A 23,933-nucleotide genomic window follows, 5' to 3' on the forward strand; every position below is an offset into this window, starting at 1 on the left:
TAGACCCAGTAGTAGCACATTTGTAACTTTTGCTAGTGCGATGCTGAACCCAATGCTAGCACTGTCTGTGCCATTCTGACATTCCTGAATAAACTACAGCAAGTGGGTTCATCAAAATGGGTGTGGACCTTCACTTATTACTGTGTTCACCCAAGCTGGTGTTACTGGTATAGGAGTCGAAGTCCTCTACAGTTCTCCAGCTCAACTATCTTGTTCTTTGACACTGAGATGACCCTGATAATCCTTATGCCTTGGGTGTGTTTATGTTGAGCCCTGGACCCCCACTGTGTTTTTCTGTTCCTCCGTGATGCATTGGGGTCTGTGGTACTTCACTACTTTCAGCTGCAGTTACTGCACTCTGCTGTCTGCTGCCCGTTGTTTGATGGTGCTTTGCAGGTGTCTGTTTACTGCTGTCTGTATTCTTCTGAGGCCTGGTCCTGCCTTAAGCCCTGGTCCCTGCACAGCTGACACTCTGCTGTGCTCTTCAGTTCATTGATATTTTGTTGGACCCTGCTGATTTTCTATGGTAAGCCGGCTGCTGTCCATGGTATTGAACTCCTGCCGCTGTCCATGGTACTGAACTCCTGCTGTGATCTGTGCAAACTATGCTTATCCCTGCCTGGCTTCTGTGGTAGCTGGGTTTGCTGGTTTTACTGGGTGTTTCTGAGGTGCTGGGCTTCCTGTAATAGCGATTTTTCTGTTCAGGTCTACCCTATGGAGCCTTACTGCTGCCTTTACCTGCTATTGTTTTATTGACTTGCGTCAGCACAGCGTCCTCTTCCCTCTGTAGTCTTAATCACCTCCAGAGTTTGATCCACCCTGGTTTTTTATATTTGTTGTCCTCCTTGCACTTTTATAGCTAAAGTTTAATATATGGTTTTGCTGCCTTGTTTAATATTTTTAGGAGTCTCTTTCTTTTCCCTGAGATTGTTATAACATTTCCTTGGAGTTCACAGGAATAGTTGTCCCCTAGTGTTGGAGAGTGTGTGTGTGTGTGTGTGTGGGGGGGGGGGGGGGGGGTAGGTATCATAGAGTAGTTAAGGGGTTGTTTTGTAAGGGGATCCAGGTATACCATATGATGAGGGTATGGTCATACAGGGTGAAAGGTAATGCTAGGCAGTTACTGTACAATAGTTTCCGAGATCCTGGTTCACTCACAAAAGCAAACGCCTTCTTTAATGGACAAAACCATGTGCACTGCAGGTGGGGCAGATGTAACATGTGCAGAGTACTACTATTTGTACTACTACAAATTGATATCTATATTGCACTGTAAAAATGAAGCAGCCAGTATTTACCCTGCACAGAAACAAAATAACTCACCCAAATCTCACTCTCTCTGCACATGTTACATCAGCCTCACCTGCAGTGCACATGGTTTTGTCCATTAAAGAAGGAGTTTGCTTTTGCGAGTGAACCAGAATCAGGCCCAATGACCAGTGTATCTGATATGGATTACTCCCTAGGTGAATTGCATTATATTATATTAATTCCAAAGTTCCCCATTTTTCTCCTTGTTTTGTGGTGAGTATGCTTAGGTGGTTCCTTTAAGTACTGACTTACCTACTATTATGTAGTCTATGGTTTAATTATTTGTAAGTTTCCTCTATGGGGTGAGTTACAGTAATTTATTTGTTTTTTTTTTGCCATTATTGACCAATCTCTCCTTTTAAGCCTTCATCTTCTCCTCTGTTTTGAACTACTGTTTAGTCCATTCTTAATGTGTTTCTCTATAGGTCTCCCCAGCGTGATTTCCCAACAGCTGGATCCCGGCCGTCAAAATGCCAGCAGCAGGGCTGGGGGGTTTTAAGGCACAACAAGGCCACTTGTGGGCTCACTGTGCTTGCCAAAAGGGAGAATATACATTTTGCTAGGTGGTGGTTACTGTATGTCGGCAGTCAGGTTCTTGGCGACGGTATCCTGACCGCTGGGATCCCAACTGCCAGAATATTAACTACATCCACTGTGTATCAATACAGCTGATCAAATTTTCATGCCAATTTTGTCTCGGGTCATTAGTTATATTTATATATTGTATGTACATAATATTTACGTCTAATGGTTATGCATTATTCATTGGAGCAGAAGCTGGTTAATACGTAGGTGCTGGTTGGCATTTCCAGGCCAGATAAACAATGGGATTTATGAAGCTACAGCTTCAGGCCCTTATATAAAAGAAGGCAGATCACCATGACACATAATAATGACCAGATATTGGTCTATAAATTATAAGTATTAAAAGTATATTTCTGGACTTCCGGTTCCGGTTCTCATGCTGCTGGCTGCAGACTGAGTGAGCTCCACTGTCCCCACACAACATTTTATAGATATGATAGCAAGTCCAGCAGACTCCTTTCACATTTACTTAGAGGCCAGCGCCCAACCACCATAATACCAGCACTGTGTACACCGAAGGGTGATCTGGTTAGATCAAGGGTCCTCAAAGTATTTTGCACTAGCAACCCATCAGACAATAAAAGTAATTACAGGACCCCAGCAAGTTACTGCAGAAGGTCATCACGTCACATGTGCAGTCAGCAGACAGCACATGCATGGCAGCATTGTGGAGGCTCAATATGATGGGAGGAGTCTAAAATAACAGACAATCCAACAGATTTTTCAGACTCCTTGAATCACTGACTGAGATTAGAAAAGTCATCAGCCTGATAGTCAGCAACATGGAGTCCCGAGCCCATGCTGAGAAGGTGAGGACCCACTTTAGGGTCAGGACCCACAGTTTGAGAACTGCGCAGATTACAGATCTGCTCAAATCCTTCTACTCTAAATTGTATTCTAATCAAACAATTGCCAAAAATAATAAAGTGTCTCTACCCCAAATATCTGAATCCCAGGTCACCTCGTTAACCTGCCCATAACAACTGAGGAAGTTCAATTAGTCATACAGTACTGTAAGTGGTCTTAAGGGCAGTAAGGCTCCTGGCCCTGATGGCCTCTCCAACAAATTCTACAGGATTCTGTCACCCAAGATAGCGGATTCATTAAAGGCGATGTATAATGTATTTCTGTCAGGTACACCATTGCCATCCTATTTCAATTCAGCACTAATTAAGGTCCTTCCTAAACCAGGAAGAAGTCATATCACCAAATCTCATTGTTAAACGTGGATTACAAACTGCTCACCAAAATTATTTCTAATAGACTAAAGTTGGTAATGCCTTCCCTGATCCATCCGGATCAACCCAAATTTATTTGGGGATGATAGTCACTCATTAATATCCATAAGGTCCTGACTATACAGCAATGGTTACAACTTTCCAAAACCAATGCCTTCAAATTGTCCTGTCTGTAGACATGGAAAAGGCATTTGACCTGGTGACTTGGGACCATCTCTTCGCTGCCCGGAGAGGTTTGGAGCTTCCCCAGAATTTCTACATCTGTTCACAAATTTGTATTCCAACCCTAAATCCCAAATTATAGGTAACTGCTATCTATCTACCCCATTCCATATTGAGAGAGGCACCCTCCAGGGATGTCCCCTATCGCCACTGCTGTTTGCTTTGACATTGGAGCCTCTGGCGGTCACCCTGTAAAACCTCTACTCCTTTACTGGTTTCACGGTTGGGAAGACAATGCAAAATTGCCCTATTTGCAGACGATATGTTATTGTTCATTTCAAACTCCTCCGTTTCGGTACCTACCATTGTGGCTGAAATAGAGGGGTTCGGCTGTTTTACAGGATATAGGGTCACTTAAGCTGAATCCAAAATACTCCTGCTTAGTGGGGGGACTAGAGAGTGTGGCTCCCACCCAGTCCTATCCCAGTTCCCTATTGTGAGAACAGCGCTGAAGTATCTGGGAATACATATCCCAACTAGGTTGGACATGGTGTATTAGACCTGTGGTGACTTCTGTCCAACAGAGTCTGTCTAACTGGACAGACTTCCCCATGTCCTTGATGGGCAGGGCAGCAGTATTAAAATCCACCATATTCCATAAACTAGCATACATTCTACAAATGTTACCCATCATGTTGGGGGAAATTTACCAATATGAAAAACCTAGTTTTTCGTATTGGTATTTCCCCTACGGTTGCATACGACTGTTTAAGTCGTATGCAAAGTCGTGTTCCGGAGGGGAAATTACAAAGCAGTCAGATACGACTGCTTTGTAACCCTCCGATGGTGTAACAATTCGTATTAGCTGGCCATATATACGGCCGCTAATACAAATTATTTGTAGCAGTCTGCACGGATCAGTCAGATCCGTGCAGGCTGCAGAGTGTAAAAAAAAATAGAAAAATAAATAAATTTAAAAAAAAAACGGCGTGGGGTCCCCCCCACAGCTGTAACCAGCACCAGGCTGAAGGAGCCGGGGCCGGTAATTAAAAATCAGGGAACCCGACAAATAGGGGTTCCCCGATTTTTAACAACCAGCCCCAGGCTCCAGGTCCGGGGCTGGTTCCCAAAATACGGGGGACAAAATGACTAGGGGTCCCCCGTATTTCAAGAACCAGTCCCAGGCACAACCAGCCAGCAGGGTAATGTCACAGCCGGGGGACACTTATTATATAAGGTCCCGCGGCCAAAACATTAACCCTACCGACCAGTCAGCCTGGCCAGGGGCCCTGGGGGAGTGGGGACCCCCCCAATGAAGGGGTCCCCCCCCTCCAGGACTTACCTGACCAGGCTGAAGCCTGGTACTGTCCCCGATGCCCCTGGACGGTGGGCATCGGGCTGATTATGGTGTAAAAAATAGATTAAACTATTGTTTTTTACTGTGGCACTACAAGTGCCAGCAAGCCTCCCCAGCAAGCTGGGACTTGGAGAACCACAAGTCCCAGCCTGCTGGGCATTAAAGGGCCCGCTGGCACTTGTAGTTCCACAGTTAAAAAAATAGTGCACAAAACACACTGACACACTTTTAAAATAAAACTTTAATACATACAAAGCCCACACATACTAATACTTACCTATCTTCTTCCCATAGGTCGCCCTGGTCCTGTGTCGTCGTCTTCTGGTCCTGTGTCGTCTTCTGCCTCCATGTCGACCGTCGCTGTCGCCGTCCGGATCCGACGAAATCCATTTGGGAAGCTGTGGAAGGAAACCATACTTACCTGTCCCAGCGCGACGTAGTCCAGGTAAGTGTCTTGGCAAAAAAACAAACCGACGAATGTCCCATTGTTGTATTTTTGGGATTGTAAATCCCGAAAATACAAATTCGTAAAAAAAAGGTGTATTTCTCCCTACGAATACACCTTTTTTCTACGAATCCATTTTGGTAAATGTCCCCCGTTATCTCAAACAGATCATGCTAAGGTAGAACAGGCTTTTAAATGATTTATATGGGCCGGCAAAAATCCTAAGATTGCCTATGAAAAACTGAAATGACCTAAACTAGAAGATGGACTGGCTGTCCCTGAACCCGCCGTGTACGGAAGGGCCACCCATTTTAGATATATCACCGATTGGATATGGAGGTGCTCTGACTTTGTGAACCATAATCTAGAACTAGAGTTGTTCTTTTCTTTTTCACCAGTTGCTCTAATGCATACGCCCAAAAAACAGATACCCCCTCATGTTTTAGAAATATTTTATTTAGAAGCACATTTTTTGCTTAGATGTGCATCTATAAAAAAAATTGGGAAGATGCCCTTTCTCCTCTTACTTTACCACTTTATGAGGGAACCCCCAATTTATTCCAGGGCTTCATAATTCGACTTTTAACACATGGAAAGATATTGATCAGCTCCATTCGTGATGTTTTCGATCTGGGGGTGGGGTGTTCTCCTTTGCTGCCCTGAAAGAAAAGTTGTATGTAATTCTATTTTCTCAGCATGGCAAAGGGACATTCCCCACCTGCCGGATGAACAAACACTGATAAAGCATAACCAGTATTTAAATACCTACATTCAGCCTCCTTGCAGGAAACGCATCTTAAAATTCTTCACAGAGCCCACACGGTACCTGAAGAGATGTACAAGAGAAGCACATTACTTTCATAACTTCTGAATGCCGGAAAATGTCTATGTTTTGGAACAAAATTGTCAATTTTGTAAATAAGGCATTTAAAATATCTGTCAAAAAACACCCCATTGCGTGCCTTTTTACTGTTTGGGACTTGGGACCTAGCAAACAGGAACTTGTTTACCCTCTTACAACAATTCATTTTAAGATATTGGATAAAAAGATCCACTCCTAGGGCAGTATTCAATGAGAAAAGTTCTCCGTGTTTTGTGGAGAACTTGTGCTTTGTTCGCCTTGGACGGAGCATTTTTCTCTCCAAAAGCGAGCAACCCTATTCAATGTGAAATGTTCTCCGTCTTTCTAAGTGACTTTCTCCGTGTCTCTCCGTGTAGCAATTCTCCATCTTTTGATGGAGAGCTGGAATGTGAACTTTTAAACTAAAAGGTTTTTTTAAGAAATTTTGGTGTCAAAAAATCAGTTTTTTTTTCTGTGAAGGGTCATGTTATTTTTATTCATGTGCTTATAGCACATGAATATATATTTAATTTTAAAAAAAATATTTTTTTAAATTTTTTTTTTTTTTTTACACAGTGCAGCCAGCAGGGGGCCGGAGCGCTCGAGCCGCTCATTAGATATTCATATATTCACTGCACCCGAACGTAACTATGCACAAACGGGTGCAGTGAATACTGGGTCCCCCGCTGGCTATAGGGGGGTGCAGCCTGGGTCCTGGAGAGCCCCCCTCCCCTCCACAGTCCTCTGGAGCAGCCAGGGAGACTTTAATCTCTCTGGCTGCTTCCGGCTCCCTGAAAGCTCCCTGCTCCCTGTAGGGGTTAAGACTCTCCGCGAGTGGCGGAGAGCATCAGGCACATTGAATAGAGGGAGCAGGAGTGGCAGAGAGCCCTCCGGAACACGGAGAGTGCATGGAGAGCGAAATAAAACGCTCTCCATGCACAGAGAACTTTTTCATTGAATACTGCCCCTAGAGTTTTAAAAGTATCTACCACGATCTTAAGGGTTATATATTATATACAACAGGCCACTCTACCGGAGCTCGAAAAAGGTGTGAATGTATCTTAAATCCCAGGATGAAGTCACAAGCACTCATATATACGGTATATACAAACTATTTGTAAACAAGACTTGGTCCTTATTAAGACAGATTGCTGATAACCACTAACTTCAGTCTTTGTTGTCTTTTTGTACGTTACCATATTAGTGCTATTTTTATGTGTCCATGCTATTGATTCATGTCTATGGTGTAGGGAATTACAATAATACCACATAGTGGGCAGATTCTATATCTGTACTTGGTTACGGAATATGTTGTGCTTGTGACCTTCCCCTTTTATATTTCCCTTGTTCGTCTTGTCTTGTTTTTTGTCGTGTTTGTTCTACGTATTTTCTCTTCTTTTTATGCTTATATATGTTTGGAGTGTATTTTGATTGAAATCCAGTTGCCTTCGATACCTTAGGTCAAGGATTACAATTATGACCGCATACGAGTGAATTGTACTGTAGTGTCAATAAGCTGCTTCACATTTTTACATTGTTGCTACATTGTACACAGTGCATATTTGTAAAAACTCAATAAAACAGTTTGTTAAAAAAAAAAAACAATTAACAAAGCTGTTAACATGTTGGAAAAATGAATTGACTTTGATTTTGAAAGTATACAGTAGTTCTATATTACTTACAAAATGATGACTTGTACATATTAAGGAAGACATTGGGTCTAGGGGTAGGTGCTAGCTCACCTGGCCCAGATCACAACCCCCAATATAAAATGGTAGCTTCTCAATTAATTGAGTAAGTTTTTCATTTGCATGAAAGGGGGAAGGGTGTATTTTAAACAAGAATAATACATCTTTTTCCCTCAGAACACCAAAAGATATCAGCAGCACTTAATAAGAAATCGTATTTCCATATATTTGCAAGGACATGATTAATACCCCTTTTCCTTTTGAAACCCGTGTTAAACACGGGTTTTTGAACACGGATCATACCCGTGTAAGACACGGGTAGAAACACTGTTTACACCACACATAGACCCGTGTTATACCCGTGTCGGAGCCATTTACTCTTAACCCGGGTAAGCTTTGACAAAAAACAAGAATGCCCACAAGACATAGCTTTTTTCAAATAATGAACCAATAAACGGCCTCAGAGCGTTACCCGGATTTAAAAACCCGGGTAATGTGCATTTACACTGCGCACAGACACATGTCATTGCCGTGTTCTACCCTGGTAGATACCAGGGTAGAATTCCCTGGTCTCTCTACCCGTGTTTTGTAAGTCGGACACGTTCACACTAACAAAAAACCCGTGTCGGTGCGTGTCCCCGCGCAAAAACCCGGGTAGAATTTCCTAGTGGAAAAGGGCTATTAGTTTCCAGGCTGTGTCAAGGTTTTACTGATACTGGTGGTCCCTAAGACTACATGTTAATAGCATCTACTATGCATCATATACTTGCTTATTGTCGTGCTACATGATAATAGCAAAACCATATCTGGATTCACATCTACAGTGGGTTCTCCAAATGCCCCTACAAGAACCAGCATGCCTTCCAACTGCTGGTCCCATCTATGCTTCTCAGAATAGCAATATAAAAAGGGAAACTCGCACCCACACTGCACTGGTCATAGACCTCTGCTCCTCACAATAGGCATTTCATCGACCCAGACCGATGTTGCGCTTAATTCAGCTTGACTTTCCAGCATCAGGTGCTGCTGGGGCTGCTGAAACAAAAAAGTTTAAGACCCTACAGGAGTGGCAACATTTACTTATTAGGCCAGCATAGTGATAAGTGATCTTAATGTCCGCCGCTTTGTTGTCTTTAAATGACCCATTACAAGCATTTTCCTACAAGTCAGCCTTTCATACATTGACCAGCATGCACATTTTTTTTTATTATTGGCTGGTGCAGCTAAGGATGCTGCTGGTAAACTGTTATTTGGGTGCTCCCACAACTTTTTGCTTAGTCCAGACAGCGACACTGCACAAAAGTGGCCCAAAGTAATATCCTCCAAGTTCGGCGACCATGCACGATGCCTGACTAACTCTGATTTTTTTTAAAAGAGGCATTCATTTTCAAGGCATGATTTTGCCCAGAAAATTATTTTTCTCTCTACAACCTCCGAGTCCGGCCGACATCCCGCACCGTTGCTGAATTTGAAGTCTATTACATTTGTCCAAAAATGTGCTGTTTCTGAAAAACTCTACCTGAATTGAACAGACCTTTCTGTATTGTTTGAAGTCTGTAAGCGTGATGCAGAGCAAGGACAAACTTAGAGGAAAATAAAGTGCATAAAAGCTAACATTGATCTTTATAACAGAAGTTACATAATGCAGAATGATGCCTTTGTATATTACATTGAGTTTATTTGTATAAGTGTAACTGTCACCTCCAGTCCACATACTAGAGATCATCATACACACTGGGGGTTATTCTAGTTCACTCGCAAAGGCACAATCACTTTCTTATGGACAAAACCATGTGCACTGCAGGTGGGGCTGATGTAACATGTGCAGAGAGCGTTAGATTTGTGTGAGGTTTGTACTTCAAACTGATATCTATGTTCCAGTGTAAAAATAAAGCAGCCAGTATTTACCCTGGACAGAAACAATAAAACACCCAAATCTAATTCTCTCTGCACATGTTACATCAGCCCCACCTGCAGTGCACATGGTTTTGTCCATAAGAGAGTGATTGTGCCTTTGTGAGTGAACTAGAATAACCCCCCCTAAACAATATGCTGTACGGTGTCACAATATATCGTTATATGCTGCATGGAACAACCCCGCGACAGCCATGGATTTGTCCCATTGAACATGCAGCACACCCGATGTGATTATTCACTGAACCACGGCCGGGAACAATGGGTCAGAAGAAGTACAGTACATACTATACCTTGTGCAGAATATATTTTTCCAATCTATGGCCCTTATTCTGGTTTACTCGCAAAAGGCAAATTCTTTCTCAAATGGACAAAACCATGTGCACTGCAGGTGGGGCAGATATAACTTGTGCAGAGAAAATTAGATTTAGGTGAGTTATTTTGTTTCTGTGCAGGGAAAATACTGACTGCTTTATTTTTACACTGCAATATAGATCTCACTTTGTAGTAAAACCCCACCCAAATCTAATTCTCTCTGCAAATGTTACATCTGTCTGCCCCTCTGCAGTGCACATGATTATGTCCATTTGAGAGGGAATTTGTCAGAATGATATATCACTTAACATATCTTATTGTGTGTTACCAGCTTAAGACATAACGTACTTATGGTCGTACTTAATAGTCCTTAATGAGCTGCTTCTCTGAACTGTAAGTAGCTGCCTTCAGTGTGAACAGGCGATGGGTCCACTTTAGGTAGATATGTACCAACCAGACATTTATTTGTGCATACTGTATATATCGAAGCCCCCTACAGTAATTTAGAACATAAGGATATGATTTATTTTCTCCATTCATTCCCATCAAAATTCAAATTGACAAGGCCCGTTCTAGTCTGCCATCTGTGAGGTTGAGATAGCAGAATCATCAGCCCTCTCTAGGGCAATATAATTAGTGCGAGCAGATATCAGGCAGAAGGGAAAAATAATGACGTGATCTGTTCCTATGAAAAGGTGGAGTCCATATGGTTTAGTTATCATGCCTAAAGTTTTAATGTGAACTACAATGAACCAAAGTCCGCATCAACCTTGTGCATTAGGGGTATTATTATGGATCTGATGCTATAATTGATCGCACACCAGCTTGCAGAGCATAGCCTACGTATTTCTGTAGGCGTATACATCTTGACTTGTGTATGATTCTGGGCTATGATGTAGCGCTGTCATGTAGGTAAGATTCAGAGAGGGCTTGTGGACAGTATTATGGGTATGCAGAATTGCACATACTGTACTGTAAGAGTAAAGGTGGCCATACAGTACTGCGAGAAGTCACAGCAGTGTATGGCCAGCCAATCCCCCTTGAGCAGCCGGGACCTTATCGGGTGGCAGGATTGCATGTGATACATGAATGTGGTCCTTCTGCATGTGATGTATTTCCCACTGTCGGGAGGGGGGGGGGGGCGAGTCAGAGGTCAGACGTGCAGCAGGTCACACCTCCGACTACGATCCGTGCATCGTATTAGATGCTAAACTTGTTCGATTTCGCCACTTTTCACCAACATCCATCGGAATCGGGTGAAAAATGGTAAAATTGACCTAATGTATGGGGGCCTTTAGTGTACATATTTCCAGGCTTATCATTTGCACCAAGAATAGGCAGGCTGGTGCAAGTGCTCCCTGATAATGATGATGATGTTTAGCAAACTACGGTGCAATTTACAAACAAATAAAAATTTGTATCGTTATATATAATTTTTGTTAACATCGCAGATACTCGTTGGGACATGAGTTCCGATAAGTGCCCGTCCCAGCAAAGAGTTGGAAGCAAAGTGATAGTTAACTAACTATGGGGCAGATGTATTAAGCTTTAACAAGAGATAAATCCAAGGGTGATAAGGAGAGATAAACGTCCAGCCAATCAGCTCCTTACTGCCATGTTACAGCCTGTGTTTAAAAAAAGTCAGTAAGGAGCTGATTGGCTGGACGTTTATCTCTCCTTATCACCCTTGCATTTATCTCTTGTTAAGGCTTAATACATCTGCCTCTTTGTGTCTAAGCTGCACCAGGTTTCCTTCCTCTTATATATGTCTTATTTGCATCACTTATACAACAAAAAACAATGCAGGGGTACGCAAACATTTGTATGTGCTGTGATGCAAATAAGATGCAAAGAAGGATAGTTGTTGCGTAAAGAGAGATAAAGTACTAAACAATCAACTCCTAACTGTCATGTGAGCTGTACAGTAAGTCTTGGGGAGTGTTCAGATTAAGAGATAGAAAGTGACGGCCAATCAGCTCCTAACTAACATGTTCCAGGCTGTGTTTAAAAATGGCGAGCGTGGTCTTCAAAAGGGAAAGGAGATTATGGGATTACTTGTGGGCGGTTCTAAGGACCTTTGGTTTTGGGAATCGTTTTATAGGGTGGATTTCACTACTGTACAAAAATCCACATGCTAGAGTATCGATAAATGGGTTTACATCCCCGCTGTTCCCTCTTTTTAGGGGGACCAGACAGGGATGTCCCCTCTCTCCCCTTCTGTTTGCAGTAGCTGTCTAACCCTTGGCCTGCATACTAAGAACGCAATTAGAAGGAGGTAGACATGGAGCAGGGTACGGCTTGAATATGGTGTCTTTATACGCTGATGATTTGTTAGTGGGAGTAGAGAACCCTGAGGAGGATATCCCCAGAATTATTGAGAATATGAGGGAGTTTGGGTTATTCTCGGGTCTCACAATTAACTGGGGGAAATCCCACTTGTTAAATGTGGGGGAGAATGAGCTAGGAGGTACGGTAGGCTCCCCTCTGCGTCCCACTGACAGGTTCAGATACCTGGGCGTGTGGGTCTCGGAGGTTCCATTGGATTATATTCGGGACAATCTTACGCCACTTATACAAGATATCAAGGTTAAATGTCGTTGTTGGTTAAAACTCCCCATATCTCAGATTGGCAGGGTAAATTTGATAAAGATGTCGATTCTGCCCAGGTTAATTTATGTATTTCAACAATCTCCAGTTTACATAAAAGATGATTATTTTAAAAAGATTAATGGTATCCTATCTTCTTTTATTTGGCATGAAAAGCGCCCTCGAATTAGGATGGATATTTTGTGCAGAGACAGGGATAGGGGTGGACTTGCGGTTCCGAACTTCAGGGCTTACTATATGGCTGCTCAGCTGGTCCATCTATGTGCTTGGGTTCGGGACGGCGAAGCCACGGTGGAGATAGCCGCTTTAATTAGGTTTAGAGAACCCGATATGGGCCCACTTCAGTGGTTGCTATCGATGGACCTGCGAGGGCACCCTCCACCTATCTTGATGCAAGCAGTTAAAGTGTGGAGATGGGTGCACAAGTTAATTAACTTTGAGGGTGTGGACCCTGACACTTCTATTTTTTTCTTGAATGAATTGACGGAATTAAAAAAGCAACAGGGTATGGCGATATGGGGGAAATATGAGATGACAAGGATCGAGCAATTCTTCAGAAACGGCAACATTAAATCTTTTGAAGAAATTCGGGAGGAATATAATCTGCCCAGACATATGTTTTTCAGATTTCTTCAGGTTAGAAGTGCACTACAGCAGGTCGGGGACATATCTGTAAATGTTATAGAATCACCTTGCAAAAAATTCATCAAGCAATTGAGCGGTGGCGGGAAGAGATTGTTCAGAATATATGGCTTCCTGAGGTCATACACCCAGGTCGACGAATTGCAAGTCCTGAGGGACAAATGGGCCGCAGATCTCCAGCAGGGGATGGAGTTAGTCTGGGATAGGGCATTAGCAGTACCAGGGAGGGCTACTACATCTATCCGAATCCAGCAAGTGCAATTTAATATTCTCCATAGGAGCTACCTGACCCCGGTCAGATTAAAAAGAATAGCAGGAACTCATGACGATAGATGTCCCAAATGTAGGGTGGAAATAGGATCTTTTTGGCATCTATTATGGGATTGCAAGGTTATCAAGGAGTTTTGGAAGAGGGTGGAGAATATTCTGGTGATCACGGGGGTCCCTCGAGGGGTATTAACAGCGAGAAGTATGGTAATGGGTGTGTGGGAGCAGGATGACCCAAACGATGATTGGAAGGATTTGGTGGTTAATGTATCAGCAATAGCGAAAGTCGTAATTGCCAGGCAATGGATGGCCTCCTCGGGTCCGAATGTCACCGAATGGGTGAATCTGGTCAACAGCACTTGTGAGCATGAAAGATTTGTTTACGCCTCCAGAGGGGCCTTGGTCAAATACGGGAAAATTTGGGGAAGATGGAGAAATTCAAGGTTATTTAAAATAGATGCCCGGAATAATAATGAAAACTAAATAGTAGTACAAGGAACACTTTTTACACATTAGATATTACATGTAGCACAGAGGGTGAATAGGGCATGGTCGGGAATAATTACCGACTAAATAAACGGGTCACAAACAGGGGAAAAGCGATAGGAGGGAATCCCATAAAATTCACAGGGAAAAGAATAAGAGACAGTGGTAATTTAACTGTGTCGACACGGTGTTTAGCCAAAATGAGGGGGGCAAGGGGGAGGGAGGGAGGGTTAATAGTCAAGACACCAGGGCTTGGGGTTTCACAAACAAACACAGTATGAAGAAGCAAGTCCTAACAGGTGTGATGCCCACACATCTTTTTATACTTTGTGGGCTCGATTTGCGAGTAAGAATTGCACAGACTGCACTTTTTTTTTTTTTTTTTTTTTTTTTGTTCCTTGTAACGGATAATGAACAAAAGGGCATAAGTCACCTAGTAATCTTAGGCTGAACCAGGTTATTATATAAACGAAGAAGAAGAGAAGTAATGGCAACTGGAGGGGGTAAGCAGGGAAGGAGAGGAAAAAGAAAGGAGAAAAGAAAAGAAGAGAAGGAATGAAAGAAAGGGAAATTAAATAAAAAGCTGTTGGGTAGGGGAAGGCTCGAGGGATAGCACCAGATAAAGAATTTACTGTAAGATTTGAATCAATAGAATCCAGCAAGGAAGAAAGGTTAAGGGAGAACTGGTAGGGCTAGAGAGGACAGACTATGTGTGTGGGCTATGTCTTGGGGGGGAGGGGGAGGGGGGGGTTATGTATTGCGATTTTTTTATGTTATTCGAAATATATTGCTCTACCTACTGAAATGTGTTCATAACCATTTATTGATATTGTGATGAACAACGTGAGATATGTACGGCTATTGTCAGCCAGTTTTTCTAAAATATGCAATTAAAAAACAATAAATAAAGACTTAATTAAAAAAAAAACATCGCAGATACTCGTTGGGACATGAGTTCCGATAAGTGCCCGTCCCAGCAAAGAGTTGGAAGCAAAGTGATAGTTAACTAACTATGGGGCAGATGTATTAAGCTTTAACAAGAGATAAATCCAAGGGTGATAAGGAGAGATAAACGTCCAGCCAATCAGCTCCTTACTGCCATGTTACAGCCTGTGTTTGAAAAAAGTCAGTAAGGAGCTGATTGGCTGGACGTTTATCTCTCCTTATCACCCTTGCATTTATCTCTTGTTAAGGCTTAATACATCTGCCTCTTTGTGTCTAAGCTGCACCAGGTTTCCTTCCTCTTATATATGTCTTATTTGCATCACTTATACAACAAAAAACAATGCAGGGGTACGCAAACATTTGTATGTGCTGTGATGCAAATAAGATGCAAAGAAGGATAGTTGTTGCGTAAAGAGAGATAAAGTACTAAACAATCAACTCCTAACTGTCATGTGAGCTGTACAGTAAGTCTTGGGGAGTGTTCAGATTAAGAGATAGAAAGTGACGGCCAATCAGCTCCTAACTAACATGTTCCAGGCTGTGTTTAAAAATTGACGGTTACAGTAGGAGCTGATTGATCGGTAGATTTTCTCTCTTCGGGTTATCACTCCAAGGTGAAGTATATTTGCCCCACAGGCTGTAAAGTAACAGTTAGGGGCTGATTGACTAGTTATTAAGTAATTATACAGTCACTTAGTTTCACAGTATAGGGACTAGTTATGGGTTCCCATCCTTTTTTTTTTTTTTTATCATGGCATGTTATAAGAGATTTTACAGCTACCCCACCAACAGAGAAATTCAGAAAAATGTCTGAAATTAAGAAATTTGTGTTTAGAAGTTATCCTTAAGGCAGGGCCGGCGGAACTCGCTCAGCGAGGGATGCAAAGCAGGGAGGCGCTGGCCAGTAAAGGCGCTCTCCCCGCTCTGCACCCTCTAACTGCTGGCTGCCGCTGTCTGTCAAACTGCAGCAGCGCCGGCAACATGAAGCACTTACCAGCGCCGCGGGAAGCGTGAGGGTCGCGGGAGGCAGAGGACAGTGATCTGTGGACGGCTCTGGAGTTACTGCTGACTGCAGTACTGCCAGGTGCCACTAGATGCCCCCAGCTGATCCCAGTGCTGTGGAGCTATGCCATTCCATGATCAATGGAGATGGCCCGGGACCCTACAGAGGAGCTGACTGAGTGAGTGTTTTATGTGTGTATCTCACTAATATCCAGGGCCGGTGCAAGGCACCGGAGCGCCCCAGGCGGTGCCGGGGGGAGGGGGGGGTGGTACCTGTGTAAAAAATGGCTGCCCCGGCATCCCTGCAGTGCTGGGGCGGTCAGGGGTGTCCGTGCCGTAGGGGTACCTGCGGCGCCGTCATGTGTATAAAGCTGGCTGCGGCCGGCGGGGTCCCTGTAGTGAATAGCAAATAACTAGCGCTTCCCGCGCCGCCGCAGCCAGCTTTATACACATGACGGCGCCGCAGGTACCCCCAGCACTGCAGGGACGCCGGGGCAGCAATTTTTTTACACAGTTCTCTGGGGGTGAGGGGCGAACTGCCGCCCTCCAGGTGCCGGCACCCTAGGCAAATGCCTAGAGCTGTCTAGTTGTGGCGCCGGCCCTGCTAATATCTATCTATGTCTGCTTGTCTCTCTAATATCTATCTATGTCTGGCTGTCTCTCTAATATCTGTCTGCCTATCTGTCTAATATCTATCTATAGCTGCCTATCTGTCTAATATCTATCTATATCTGCCTATCTGTCTAATATCTATCTATATCTGCCTGTCTGTCTAATATCTATCTATATCTGCCTGTCTGTCTAATATCTATCTATCTATCTATCTATCGATCTATCTATCTATCTATCTATCGATCTATCTATCTATGTCAGACTGAGACATATATATTAGACAGACAGACAGAGATAGATATTAGACTGTCTATATCTATCAATATCTATGTCTAATATCTAGATCTGTCTGTCTGTTGATATCTATCTCTGTCTGTCTGTCTATTTATTTATCTATCTGATGAACTCCCCCATAGCACTCACTTATTTATTTTTTTTAAATGGGAAAATAGGAAAATGTTATATAGTGTACATAAGACCTGTGCTTCCCGGATGCTAAAAATATATTCAAGTATACAGTATCTTAAGTAAGGTAAAACTCACCCTTACCTCGGTGAAAATAGGATTTAAAGGTGTATATTTTAGGATTTCCCTCTGGCGTTGCGTCCTATCGTGCAGTTTTAATTCACGCCAGACGTTAGATCAGGAAAGTAAAAGAAGTGACAGGTCACTATCTTGTGATGTTGAATGTGTTCTTCTCTGTGTCACTTTCCCGGTGTGATGTCCAGCGTGAATCGAAAATGATAGTGCGCACCTTTTCTTGAAGCATGAGTTTTCCCTGTATGGGCTATGGAAGGAAGGGCGCAAAATTTCAGTTTGCAGGGAGGCGCCAGACACCCTAGCACCGGCCCTGCCTTAAGGTCAATTATGTGGCGAGGTACAGGATTAATTTCTGTTTGTCCACATAGTTTATAATCTAAGGCACAAGCACCAGTTTTGCCTATTACGTTGACCTTAAACAATCTAAAATTGATCCTGGACCACCAACCCAGGGAACATCTGCAAGAGCCCAAAGCACCGCATTGTATATGGTACCCAGTATGGGAACCACTGGACTAGTAATACTACTAGATAGGCCCTAACAGAAAAAAGCAGAACCAATCAGTTCCCACAACAGTGTCATGTCGCTAGTGGACTCCTTCAAGTTCCTGGGGACCACAATCTCCCGAGACCTTAAATGGGGGCCCAACACTGATACTATTGTTGGAAAAGCGCAGCAGAGGCTATTCTCCCTTAGGCAACTGAGGAAGTTCAACATCCCACAGAAGCTTCTGCTCCTCTTCTACTCTGCGATTGTGGAGTCTGTACTGTGCTCCTCAATACTGGTATGGTACAGCTCCATCAGCGAGAGAAACAAATGCAGACTCCAAAAGGAATTTCGAACTGTGGAGAAGATCATCGGGGCGGACCTTCCCTCTATATAAGACTTGGAACTATCCAGAGCAAAAAAATGGGCAACAAAGATAGTCAAGGACCAACTACAACCTGGCCATGGCTTGTTTAACCTGCTGCCATCAGGCAGATGCTACAGGGCCATTCCCACCAGAAACCTAAATTGTTTCTGCCCTCAAGCGGTTCACCTGCTAACACGTGAACTCCTGAACATCTCACTGTCTAGTCGCGCCATAACCCCCTGCACATAATCTAACACTGTGTCCCCATGGTACTGTATATGTTTCTGTATGACTGTACATGTTCCCCCACCTGTTTATATTGTATACTCTTTACCTGTTTACTTGTTAGCCATCTGGCAAAAAACAAATTCCTAGTATGCGCAAGTATACCTGGCCAATAAAGCTGATTCTGATTCTTCTACACAATAGTTAAATGTTGCAGCACACACCAGTCGTTACCAAGGAACACCTTTTAAACAAATGATGTTTTGATATTGACATACTACAAGAAGATCTCAGGAAATTCAGCATCATATTTCAATTATATTCCAAATACTTCTTCGACAAAAAGGAACTCCTTGAATGTCAAATCATTAATGATGGAATTGTTACAAGTGGTAAATAGCCACATATTTATTTAATTTATTCTTGTTTCCTAATTGAACATCTACTGTATGTGCCGCATTTATTTATTTAATTAATTCATGCATCCTAATTGTGTATATAGAAAGCCTTAAAGAATTTAATAGCATTCACACCCAGCACTTCGCAGTGCTTAATCATCCAGTATCTGCATTTAATCAAGACAGTACTTAATGAATATTCAAGAAGCGCTAATTATGAAAGCAAAGATAGGAAACTGCTTAAATGTGTAAAGTGTGATCTACAGTAGAAGATGGGACTGACTCTTCCTTTTCAAAGACAGAGCTCAGCATAGAACTGACATTTGAACACATAAGCTCGGAGACTAAAGGCAAAGCTAAATGTTCTTCAGGAAGAGCAGGGAAGGAAAGACCATGTCTGAAAATGGGTCAGCGTGGATTATATTGTGCGTCCTTCCTCTCGGCAAGGTCATCCAGTTTGACTGTAGAACTCTGAATTTAGAGAACGCTGTAAACCTGTAACAGGCTGCCTGTGATCACTACAGAGCGGTACAAATGAGAGGAATGGAGAAATATCTACTGTGTGCCAAAATATGTATACCACAGCCAGGAGATATCTATATCTTAACAGTGGTTTATAGTAAAATGATTTCATTAACTATGCAGTAAAGGAAAGCAAACGGAAAACCAGTGGGACGTTCTCAAAGACCAGATTCCTTTAAAAAAAAAAAAAGGAGAAGTCTAGTATAACAAATGCAATCGGAGAATTCATTTATTTGTGCATGGAACAACCAATCAGTGTGGCAGTGAGAGCTGATATAGAATGGATAGTAGTAACATATGTATAGTACAGATGTCACTGTGCAATTGGGATCTTTAGAAATCCAAACCCATCCAAACTTTGTCCGGGTTCAGATCTTCCTGCAATTTGGAATTTATATTTTTAAATTAGGGATGTGTGAGTTTGAATTGGGGGAATCATTTCAAACACTCACCAATCCGAACAGCTTTCCGAGCCGGTTCGGGAATTCCCGCCCAGACTTGGAGCGGAGATCCGGACCCAATAAAAGGGTGGGTGGCCGGGCGCCATCTTCACTCCAGTCTAGGAGAGTGAATAGGAAGCATCCTCTCTGCCCACCCGCACGTCTGCCTGCCCGCCTGCCTGCTGTGCTGCCCGGCCATCCTGAAATGTCCATTGAAAGTGTTTAAATTCCAGTTCAGTGATAGTGTTTAAATTCCAGTCCAGTGATATTGCTCAAAGTCCAGTCCAGTGATAGTGCTTATAGTCCAGTCCAGTGATAGTTCTGTATAGTCTAGTCCAGTGATAATGCTGTATAGTCCAGTCCAGTAATAGTTCAGCATAATGCAGTCCAGTGATACTGCTGTGTAGTCTAGTCCAGTGATACTGCTGTATAGTCCAGTACAGTGATACTGCTACATAAGTCCAGTCCAGTGAATCTGCTGCATAACTCCAATGGCACTGCCATCAAAGTCCATTTGTACTGCTGCATAAGTCTAGTAACACTGCCGTTAAGGTCCAGCGATACTCCTGTATAGTCCAGTCCAGTGATAGTGCTACATAAGTCCAGTCCAGTGATAATGCTGCATGAGTTCAATCCAGTGGCATTGCCGTTAAAGTCCACTGGTACTGCTGCATAAGTCCAGTGTGTACGCCAAAAGAGTTTTTTTTAGTGCAGCGGGGAACCTGGTCAGCGAGCGGCGTAGGAGGTTAAACGCTGCTTGCTGACCAGGACTCTAAAGAGGGACCTGTAATGGTACATTCCAGCGGGGACGAATTGATAATCTGTGAGGATGTACGTACTGAAGGGGGTGAGGAATTGGAGGATGAGGACGACATCTTGCCTTTGTAGAGCTAGTTGTACAGGGAGAGAGGATTTGTTTCTTTTTTTTGTGGGGGCTGCAACAAACCAATCATTTCAGCCACAGTCGTGTGGCTGACCCTGTCACTGAAATGATTGGTTTGTTAAAGACAGTGTGCATGTCCTATTTAAGCAACATAAGGGTGGGTCGGAGGGACCAAGGACAATTCCATCTTGCACCTCTTTTTTTTGGCATTATGTGTTCTTTTTTTTTTCAAACTGCCTGTCTGCCACTGCAGTGCCACTCCTAGATAAGCCACGTGTGTGTGCCGCCCACTTGGGTCGCTTAGCCTAGTCATCCAGCCTCCGTGCAACCATTTGGCCTAAAAACACATAGTGAGGTGTGAGGTGTTCAGAATAGACTGGAAATGAGTTGACATTAATGTTATTGAGGTTAATAATAGCGTAGGAGCCAAAAAGAAAAAAAATCTGCGATTTTATCGATTTTTATGTTTTTAAAAATAAAAAAACATTTTTTTTAATAAATGTTTAAGAAATCTACACTCACTTCCTGCTGTTGCTATGCCACTGATAGTGAGGACACACTATATATATATACATATATATATATATATATATCTCCTATATCTTTGGCTACATCTGTCACTCAAAGTGGGTGTCTGTGTCTATAACGCTCTGTTCCTGGACTTTCCTCTTAATGTGTGATTGCCTTCATCTGTTTCTGAGAAATTAACCTGTTTAAAACAGGTGATGGCAATCATACATTAAGGGGAAGTCTAGAAACAGAGCATTGTGTCCCTCCTGGAGAGGGTCATGTTGGGAGATATGTGACAGAGAACCAGCCCAGTGAGCCCACAGACAGTGCCAGACACCCACTGCCTTCCCATGTTGCCCAGCACTGCTACTCCACAGCCACCAGGTGAGCGCCCCCCTCCCGCGATTTGCGGCAAAACCTCCCCCCCCCGCGCCCCCCTCCCGCGATTCGCGGCAAAAACACCCGCTCCCCCGCGACCCCCCCTACCGTGATTCGCAGCAAAAACACCCCCGCGACCCCCCCTCCCGCGATTCGCTGCAAAAAGAACCCCCCCACGACCCCGCCCGCAATTCGCGGCATAACCACCACCCCGCGACCCCCCCCTCCCGCGAATCGCGGCAAACCCTCCCCCGTGACCCCCCCCCCCCCGATTCGCGGAAACCCCCCCCCGCGACCTCCCTCCCGCGATTCGTGGCAAAAAGAACCCCCCCGCGACCCCCCCTTGCACGATTGGCGGCACCCCCCTGCGACCCCCCTCCCGCGATTCGCGGCACCCCCCACAATTCGCAGCAGCCCCAGGATTAAATGGCACATGCAAAACACTGACATGGCTATGGTCGACAATGAAAAAGGTTGACATGAGTTTTTGAAGATTTATTTTTAATTTTTTTAATTTTTTCATATTCATTGTCATGTGTCGACATGGACACCAATGAAGTGGCACACTTATGTCAACATTTACATGTGTTGACCTTTCTGTGTTGATTTTTTCTTGTGGCGATTCGCGTCACACCCCCCCGCAACCCCCCCTCCCGCGATTCGCGGCACCCCCCGTGACCCCCCACCTCCCGCAATTCGCGGCAACCCCCCACCGGAACCCCTGTGAACCCCGCCCTCCCGCGATTCGCGGCACCCACCCCCGCGACCCCCCCTCCCGCAATTCGCGGCACCCCCCGTGATTCGCGGCAGCTCCAGAATTAAATTGCACTGACATGGCTATGGTCGACAATCAAAAAGGTTGACATGAGTTTTTGAAGTTTTTTTGTCATTTTTTGAATATTTTCATATTCATTCTCATGTGTCGACATGGACACCAATGAAGTGCCACACTTATGTCAACATTTACATGTGTTGACCTTTCTGTGTTGATTTTTTTCTTGTGGCGATTCGCGTCACACCCCCGCAACCCCCCCTCCGGTGATTCGCGGCACCCCCCCGCGACCCCCCCCCCCTCCCGCAATTCGCGGCACCCCCCCGTGATTCGCGGCAGCTCCAGAATTAAATTGCACATGGAAAACACTGACATGGCTATGGTCGACAATGAAAAAGGTTGACATGAGTTTTTGAAGATGTAGTTCATTTTTTGAATGTTTTCATATTCATTCTCATGTGTCAACATGGACACCAATGAAGTGGCACACTTAGGTCAACATTTACATGTGTTGACCTTTCTGTGTTGATTTTTTCTTGTGGCGATTCGCGTCACACCCCCCCGCAACCCCCCCTCCCGCGATTCGCGGCACCCCCACCTCCCGCAATTCGCGGCAACCCCCCACCGGAACCCCTGTGAACCCCGCCCTCCCGCGATTCGTGGCACCCAACCCCGCGACCCCCCCCTCCCGCAATTCGCGGCACCCCCCGTGATTCGCGGCAGCTCCAGAATTAAATTGCACATGGAAAACACTGACATGGCTATGGTCGACAATGAAAAAGGTTGACATGAGTTTTTGAAGTTTTTTTTTTTCATTTTTTGAATATTTTCATATTCATTCTCATGTGTCGACATGGACACCAATGAAGTGCCACACTTATGTCAACATTTACATGTGTTGACCTTTCTGTGTTGATTTTTTCTTGTGGCGATTTGCGTCACACCCCCCCCCACCCCCCCCCCCCCACCACAACCCACACTCCCGCGATTCACGGCACACACACACACACCTCCCCCGCGATTCTTGGCACCCCACCCCGTGACCCCCCTCCCGTGATTCACGGCACACCCCCGCGACCCCCCCTCCCATGATTCGCCGCAACCCCCGCCCCGTAACCCCCCCTCCCGCGATTCGCGGCACCCACCCCCGCGACCCCCCCTCCCGCAATTCGCGGCACCCCCCCCCCCCCCGCGATTTGCGGCAGCTCCAGAATTAAATTGCACATGGAAAACACTGACATGGCTATGGTCGACAATGAAAAAGGTTGACATGAGTTTTTGAAGTTTTCTTTTTCATTTTTTGAATGTTTTCATATTCATTCTCATGTGTCGACATGGACACCAATGAAGTGCCACACATATGTCAACATTTACATGTGTTGACCTTTCTGTGTTGATTTTTTCTTGTGGCGATTCGCGTCACACCCCCCCCACCCCCCCGCAACCCCCCACTCCCGCGATTCACGGCACACACACACCCCCCCCGCGATTCTCGGCACCCCACCCCGTGACCCCCCCTCCCGTGATTCACGGCACACCCCCCGCGACCCCCCCTACCATGATTCGCCGCAACCCCCGCCCCCGTAACCCCCCTCCCGCGATTTGCGGCAACCCACCCCGCGACCCCCCTCCCGCGATTCTCTGCAATCCCTCCCGCGATTCGCAGCATCCACCCCCCCACAACCCCCCCCTCCTGCAATTCGCGGCACCCTCCGCGACCCCCCCTCCCGTGATTCGCGGACACCTAAGTTGCAATACAGGGCATCTTTCATACAATTCTAACCATATTTCTCATATACAAACGTTCACAAATTAAGGGGGCGCAGCCCCTTACGACGGTGTGAAGAGCGCCCGTAGGGCGCGATGAATCACCTAGTATATATATATATATATATAATCCAACTCCCAAACTGGGAATAAACGGCACTCAGACAACTGCAATAAAACATCTGTATAGGCGGTAACAGATAACATTTCAGGGTGTAAACCCCGTA

At 44.5% G+C, this 23,933-nt stretch overlaps 1 long non-coding RNA gene across 1 annotated transcript in view; it reads right to left on the reverse strand.

Moving 5' to 3' along the window:
• Positions 1–5,614: 5,614 nt before the first annotated feature.
• LOC146026970 (uncharacterized) overlaps positions 5,615–23,933 on the reverse strand; it is a 26,303-nt gene continuing 7,984 nt past the window's right edge. Inside the window, exons 2-3 of the long non-coding RNA XR_014454602.1 lie at positions 5,868–5,924; positions 5,615–5,757 (exon numbers count right to left, since the gene is read on the reverse strand). This is a non-coding gene — a long non-coding RNA (uncharacterized LOC146026970). The remainder of the gene's footprint in view (positions 5,758–5,867; positions 5,925–23,933) is intronic.

Source organism: Crinia signifera, chromosome 8, assembly GCF_055691185.1.
Source record: "Crinia signifera chromosome 8, ASM5569118v1, whole genome shotgun sequence".
Classification (NCBI taxonomy): domain Eukaryota; kingdom Metazoa; phylum Chordata; class Amphibia; order Anura; family Myobatrachidae; genus Crinia; species Crinia signifera.